The sequence below is a fragment of the Terrapene carolina genome, unplaced genomic scaffold, assembly GCF_002925995.2.
Source record: "Terrapene carolina triunguis isolate 2854851 unplaced genomic scaffold, T_m_triunguis-2.0 Scaffold112, whole genome shotgun sequence".
Taxonomy (NCBI): domain Eukaryota; kingdom Metazoa; phylum Chordata; order Testudines; family Emydidae; genus Terrapene; species Terrapene triunguis.
The window spans coordinates 6,195,168-6,203,297 of record NW_020664463.1 but is presented as its reverse complement, the minus strand read 5'-3'; the positions used below and the strand labels follow the sequence as shown (position 1 = coordinate 6,203,297).

The 8,130-nt window shown below is 40.0% G+C and overlaps 1 protein-coding gene across 2 annotated transcripts in view; it reads right to left on the bottom strand.

The window, feature by feature from the left end:
• The window catches only part of SOX5 (SRY-box transcription factor 5), a 267,225-nt gene that overhangs the window by 213,166 nt on the left and 45,929 nt on the right, over positions 1 to 8,130 (bottom strand). The gene's annotated exons all lie outside the window — the stretch shown is intronic.

The following is an 8,130-nucleotide window of genomic DNA, read 5'->3' as shown; positions in this document are numbered from 1 at the left end:
TTATATTATATGACCTCAGCAGAACCTCTTGATTGAATTGCAGCCTTTCATTAAATCAAGCCACTCTGTATTATTTTTTGTGCACTAGGGTAAATCAGGATGGCAAAGAGATTACCCCCCTCTCCAAAGCTCCTGCCTTTGTGATTTTTCAACTGTTGCTTTTATCTTATTTGATAATTTACAAAGATGTGCATAATCTGTGACAAATAACTGCTTTTTCTCTGAAGTGATGTTCTCTAGGTATGACGAAATGGCAAAAATAATGGAAGTGTACTAAATTAAAGTTGGAAACCATCATCCTATGACAGAGCAAGATCTAACTATTGAACACTAGAAACATGCTAAGAGCTATTTTTAAAAGAATAGCACACTGTAGATTCATTGATGCAGCTTAAGGTCAGAAGGGACCATTAGATCATCAAGTCTGATCTTTTGAATATCACTGAATAGTCATTATATTATCAACCAGAATTAAAAACTCTCTCTCTCATTTAGTTCTATCAACCATTTTACTAGAAGAAAAACAGCTGGTCTCTGAGTCAGGACACTCAGTAAATATCGCCCTGTGTCTATTGGGAAATTATGTCCATGGGGGGTGGGTGGGGAGGAGGAGAGCTGAGGTACCTGTGACATGAAATGCGTCCACAGCTGGCTTATAAAATGCCATCTCCTTAGGCTGAGAGACAACTTCTAGAGCGCTCATTAGAGCTCTTTAAACATTTATTTAGATTCCTTTTCACACAGTGTTATGAGAATTTTCAAAAGGGGAAGGAGGACATACTAAAACAATGTCTTGTCCTGAAAATACAATTTGTGTTTCATATCTCCAAGACAGTCTAGATCTCACCATGCTGCTTGTGTCATGCACTGGGGACAGCATGGCACTTTCCTTATCTAGCCATAAAATTTTTCACATCATGCTCTAGCTTCCCTTATTAGTGGGACCTCACCTCCCTTTCAAAACCTCCACGTTTTAACTCAGTAAGAGAAAAGCTACAGTAAGTCCCTTTTCCTATTTTCTTATATTTGTGTAGCTGTTAGACATTTTGCAAAGGAGGGGAGTACCAGCCAGCCTTTCACAACAAAAGGGCTACTGTCACTGCGCCAGTCCCAGACATGGTGGAAACCAGCCCACAGGAAAAGGCCTGGCTCCAGTGTTAGGCCCCGGCCGAGTACAGTCACTGCATTCACTCAAATTGGCAACAGGTCTCAGTGTTCCTGGCTTTGAGCTGTGAACAAGGGTCGGGATTGAATAACCAATTATACAACCGCTGACTGAGTTTATCCAAGGTTTGCAAACTGCTATAATAGCCCAGTATTCAACTGACTGTTTTATCCTTTTCCAGATATAGTGTCATATCTCCCCTTGTGCTCCATTTACATGTCACTTTATTACATACATCCATTAAAAAGGTAAATACAATGTCACAGTCAATGCCTAAATGTTGCCATTCAGTATTCTTGCCTCTCTCTCTCTCTCTGGGGCATTTCATATAGGCACCTCTCTCTCACACACAGTCTCTCTCTCTCTCACTCTCTTTTTCCCATTGCAAGCTAAACCAAGTTTCTGTCAAGAATACACAACAGTGTATGAAAAAAAGTAGCCAAGAGTCAACAGTGTCAAAACTGTGTGCTCCCTAAAGCTAACGGCCATGGTGAACACATTATATTGTTAGAAAAGGGAAACCTTTAAAACTTTGAAGGTTCAGATTATTAACTAGAATTATGGATCCTTATTCCAACTCACTGAATCACTTGGGTCTCAAACTGTTCATGAAAGCGCATTAGAACAGACATTCAAAGGATCCGTCTTGCTTCTGGATGAGATTTTAACACAGGGAGAACTATTCTTGTGCTATTTTAACACTTTTACTTCTGATCCTGGCTGTAACCCATAGACAAATTAGCATGACAAATACTGGAAAAAAAGTACACCCACCCCTTTTAAAACTAAGGCTTTTTGCAGGGGATTATTTTCTTTTGCGCATCCCTATCTGTTATTTTTTTAGAAATATGTACAATTATAAGATAAGAAATGGACTTGATAGCCATCCTCCGGTACTCAGCTGTTCCCCTGAATTTTTATCTCCTGTAATGCTCTTTTTCAAACTACTAATGCAAAATTGCTTCCAGAAACCTCAACATTTTCTCTTTTATTTCAATGCTACGCAGCCTGAAAAAGCTACGTAGCTTCAGTGTGAGAAGCACTGATGACTGTGTCTCAAAACGCATGGTGCTGTGAAGGGCATTGTTGATTCAAAATGAAGTCACTACTGGCTACCTATACAACATTGCCATCAGAAGGATGGTCTGACTCTTACAGATGTACAATATGGAAATGTTCTCTGTGACACTGACATGAGGAAGCTACCACTAATTCATAAAGCATACAGGCTACAGATTTGTTCCCTGCTCACAAACACTGCTTTAATTTTATTTAATGCAGGATATTTTGTAGTTACAAGATAGAAAAAGGAGTTCAAGTAAAATAAGAAAGAAACCCTTTTTTTGAAATACAAAAGCACTCAGTTAACTTTTTATTGTCACTGATTTTCCAGTGGCTTCATAATTTTGGGCAGGACTGGAAAATATTCCTGTGGCACTTCTGATCGTGCCAGACACAGGACATAGAGGATATCTACATAGAGGAAAGCCTGTTCTTGTGGCATTTCTAACCTCATTTCTAGACCAACATGATTAGGATAAAGCATCCAAATGTTTGAACGCTTATCCAAACCTCTGAGGGTTTTTTAAGATCGATCGATTGTTATGTGAAATCTGAGGAGTGGCATTTGTGAAGGCTGGTAACATATTTTTCCTGGTTGGATCCTCGCTTGTAGATCCTTCTTCACATGTAGAGCGGGTGGCAAAAATGTTCTTTGAAAAAGAATGGTTGGGGGGAAAAATATGTCAAAATTTCAAACATTCATAAAATTTCACCCAGCTCTACTCACACGTGTAGTGCACTCCATATTAACAGGAACTGGGCCGGTGAAGCCAGTTGGATGCCTCCTATGAGAACAGGCCATTTAAGTGAGTAAGGATTTGCCCAATTGCGTTTCATTTGCTTTAAAAAAAAAATACTCACATTTTGAGTGATCTACATTTCTTCTTTAACAGTGGCAATACAACTCAATCAGTCAGTTTCAACTGGCAGACTCATGGCACCAGATTGTGCTGCAGCGTAGACATCTAAATTGACTTTCTGGTCTTGGTTCTTACTACCCACACTGGTAGGTGCTAGGAGTATTCACAGCCCAAGTATGTGTATGCATGCCTTCCCTGCTAGCACTTAGAACAGCATTGTCAAGATCTAAATCTCTAGTTCAGGAGAAAGGAGAGTTGCTTTCACCACAGAATCTGAAGGTGAGCATGACTGGTGGCTGATGAGTTTAAGTAAACAGGGTGCAAAAGGGAAGGAGAAATCATGGGAGCATCCAGACATGCACCCAGACAAAGGCACATTAAAATGGCAACAACACATCATCCTTCAACAACTGGTGTAGGAATTTAACTGAAATGTTGGTCTAAAGAGTTCAATATTTCCATTTTTTCCAGACGAACAATGGAGTGTTTCAGTGACAGAGACATAAAACCCCACATTCCAGTATTATTTCTGATCCTTCTTAGATATTTTAGTTCCTCTCTTCCTTTCCATACAAACAAACCCCACATGCATAAACCACACAGCTATTTCTTGTAATACAGGTGGTGATTAAAGAAGTATATTGAAAATGTGGAAAAGTCAAAATTTCAACCACAATTTAGGCATCAGGGTAATAAGGTAATTACCTTCTGTCATGCCTCAAACAGACTAAATGAGAAGGGCAGATGAAGAATGAGAGGAGAAGGTGTAGAGAACATGAGAAATATCTGGGATTCTAACTCCGAGATGCCAAAAGAAGCCCTACCATACTAACTGGAAAGGCAGCCCCACTCAGCCTTTTCTTTGAATATCTTTTCCTAGGAAAAAATAAAAATGTACAAGACACTCCACCATTTCAATTTAGGATTCTAAAGAAGAAAGTTATTGCAGCAAGAGTCTTTCCAGGAATTATCTGCACCTTCCTGTCCAAAAGCTCATATTTAGAGAAAGTTCTTTCTTTCTTTTGTTCTTTTTTATGTCATTCCCTTTTGAAATGTGCACAATTCAACTGCCCACTTTTGCATCATAAAAGATCTTTATAGCAGCCACATTATTCTGCTATCAGTAATAGACTCTTGATTGAGTTGGACTCTGAATGACATATAGCAGCAGCGAATGATAAAGAGAGACCAGAGAGAAACCCTCCCATCAATTTACTTCTAAGCCAATTATCTGCCTGCTATGTATACCATGAAATTCCATTAGAAACAAATTATATGGTGAGTTGTTACCCAAAATGTGAATTACCTCTGAACAGGAGACAGGAGCATGACATTTCCATTGGCATGTGGAGGGGCTAGAATTTTTCCTTCAGTTTCTTTCTCTTTTCTAAATGTTCTAATGACACACACACACACACACACACAAACCACCAACCCCCCCCGCCCCCAAAACCAGAAAAATAAAAACAAACAAAAATCCCCAAAAAAACTTTGGGCCAAATTTTTTAGCATGGTCCTATGATATAAAGCTGTAAGTGTATCAACTGCCCTTACTGTTGTGTAACCTGGCTTTACACTGGGCTGACTGAATCTGAAGATGACCGGGTCCTGCTCCATAGGCAGGAGCTGCAGAGTTATTCAAGACGAGAGACTTGAGGAGCTCATGCAAATGACCTCCTTGGCAGAGCACCCTTCAGTGGACCTTGCCTTTTACGTCTCACTTATTCAGAGAGGGAGGAGAATGAGGATGGGACCTATAGGGTAAACAACAAAACAAAAACAAGGTATCGTGATGCTCCCCGGGGATATCCAGGGTTGTGTGGCACCTTGCTACCATCAGCCCCTAGCATGAGGAAGCCTTGTCTACGTCTGCCGTGGGTCAGCTCCCCAACTCCACAGGCAACACAAGCACTCCTTGCTAGGGCTTGCAGGTTTCACTGTTACTTTACGGCTTAGTTACTGGCACATCCCAATCCTTGAACTCCAAGAGTAACTCCCTGGAATGTCCAGCCCCAGGTCCACTGGATGCTCAGAGATTCACTGCTTCCAAAGACAGCTTTGTACCCCAGCTTACCAGTTCCACCTCAGTTCACCGCTCTGCTTCACACACACAGCACGTAGGTATGTTTACAGTGAACCAAGTTTATTCACCAAGTAGAAGTACTGGCAACAAATGGTTACACATCAATTAAATCATAACACGCATTCTAGAGCCTGGACTTAATTATCAAGATACTCTCATATCTTGTAGAGTACTGCTCACCCAAAATCCTTGCAGCACTTTTCAGCCAAGTTGGCTGTGACCCGCCTTTCATGAGACAAGCACGCTGTCAGTTGCCTCCAAGGTGAAGAATTCCACATGTTACTGTGCACCCCAAAATATACCAGCACAATCAATTGTCTTTATTCATAAACAGGGGTACACCCTGCTGTTTGTTTCATCCTGTAGATTTCTTACCTTGTAGATTTTGCAATCTCTTTCTTAGTCCCCGGCTAACTATACAAATACGCATACAGTATGAGGTATAAAATACACAAATAGCCAGACAGGGAGATAAGTGTCTGTTATCTCCTGCCTGAAAGGAACCTTTCTGAGGTATGTCACCGTCTGGTGACCTGCCTTAACTCCAAGACCTTAAGAACTTAATTTTCAATATAGACTCACAGCTCCTTAAGTATTATCTGTACATACATTTCATAATGATTATGATGACCAGTGAGCTACTGGCTCTCAGTAGAGACCTTACATGCCACCTTCCGGTGAACTATTATGTCTGTATCTGATCCCTGGGATCCCTGTACAATCCTATGTACTCCTTGTGTCCTCTCTCAGTTGGTACCAAGAGGTTCCTGAATCAAAGATACCTTGGCAGGCTTACAGGAGTTGAAATGAAGAGGGATTAGGAATGGCATCATCAGCAGACCAGAGCTGATTGGAAAATGGTAACATGTTATGCAAAGGTTTTAACAAAAAAGCCATCTTTTAACTGTACAAAAAATTTGAAATTCCAAAATTTTCAACCAGCTCTAGTCATCAGCCTTCCAGACTAGAAATGATCTCAGAAATGCCTGAAGCTGAGGCATCTTACAATATGGCACTCTCTAATGTCACTTTAAGGGGCAGGACACTTCCATGGATAAAATTCTTGCACCATTAAGTCGATGGGAAACCTCCCATTGACTTCAACAGGGTCAGGATTTCACCTCATGTTTCTCAGTCAGCATTGCTTGACACGACAATATCAGAAGGTCATGGCATGTTGCTATCTAGTACATAAAACACATCTATACTTCTACATTTGGAGGTAAATGATGTTTCCTGAAAACATGGGTGCATCTCTACCAGAGCAGTCATGATACCAATTTGTAGAGCAACACTGGCACTGAATTGAAAGGTAGTCTAAGTTTAGGGTGAAATTTTGGATTGGTTCATATTCTTAACCAGTTAATCTCCTTCCTGTGTTATATCCAGAATGTATTTGAGGTAAGCAAACAAATTAATTTCAGGAATGTTCCAAGTGAATGTGTAGCTAACTGTTAGATATTCAGTCCCAGACAGACAAAAACAGGGTTGGATTTTTGTGACTACCTGAAATGGATTCTTGCCATATCTCTGGAACTAAAGGGACTGTGAGATTAAAGAAAGACGTGCCTGAATGAAACAAATCTTTCTGGCCATTCTGGAGATGTACCATTTATGTCTGTACATTTTGGCTTTCAAACTATTCCTGCAGTTTTCAAAAGTTTTCCAAAAAAGGGTAAGAGCTTAAAAACAAACAAAGTCAGAGTAAAAACGGTTTCCTTCCCATGTGTGATGGACATGTGCTTTAATACACCCAGTCTACATTCCTATTACAGTTCTGTTTTATTCTGACGTTACAGGCAGCCAGCTCTAAGGCAGGTGCAACAACGTTAGGCTTTTAATCAGTCATTCCAAGACTATATCCTTATTATACGCCAGGGGCTGTGTTGAACAGGTTTCATTAGTGATTGCTTAAAAGCCAGACTGAAAAGTGATTGCTTAAAAGCCAGGTGAGTTTCCACCTCTTTGCAATTCTGACACTGCAGAGAAGTGCTAACTTGTCAGTGATCAGTTAGACAACGTCTGTTTCAAACACAAACTTATCTGTGTTAGTTGTAAAATGAGAGGGCTGTATTGAAGTAATCATGCTCCTAACCTTCTGTTGAATATTCCCCAATAACTTGATTGTAAAAAGATGGTTTATCTGAATTTTATTTGTCACATTTTGCTGATTGAAGAGCATTCCTAAATATGGGAATTTCAAGGAAGTTTTTGCAACCACTCTTCCTTTCAATGCAAATCAATTCAGACTCAAAAAACCATGATGGAACAAACATGCATACATTCACACAGCTATAACTTCACCCTTTAGATTATCTTGCCTTTAATTTTTCTTTAATGTTGCATATTTAACCAGACAGCTCTGTCACATTAATCTTACATTCTAAATTCACATTTTAAACTATTGTTCTTTTACAAGAAATGTACACACACACACAGATATTATCAGCCTTCACTGGGAATTGTTTTAATCTCCCTCAGTTCAAATGCTAACTGACTAGCAGCCCTGCAGTTATGGAAGAAAACATCCCTCATCTCCCCCATGGTCCAGCAACTTCCATTTATGGTTATAAAGATTTTATTATTTTTACCACTGCTGGTTGCCATTTTTTCCCCACTAGTCCTCTCTCCAGACCACTGCTAAACGTTAGAAACCTCAGAAAGGATTTGGGAAACTATCATTCAGTGCACTATAGAGAGAGAGCCAATCACCATGCGAAGCGAAGCCTTCTTACCTAAACAAACCATTATCGGCTCATCTCATGTCTTTGTACTCTTTTTTTGCTATTACCTCATGGGATTAAGTTTTATCTCTAATCTCTGCTCTGGCCAACTGTCAGGGAGCCTAAAAGCCGCCTGTCTTCTAATCTGTGTGTAATAATACTGCTGTTACTAACAGATAACTATGAAACAACATGGAAGGAAGGAAAACACACACACACAGAAGGGCTGATTGTTAA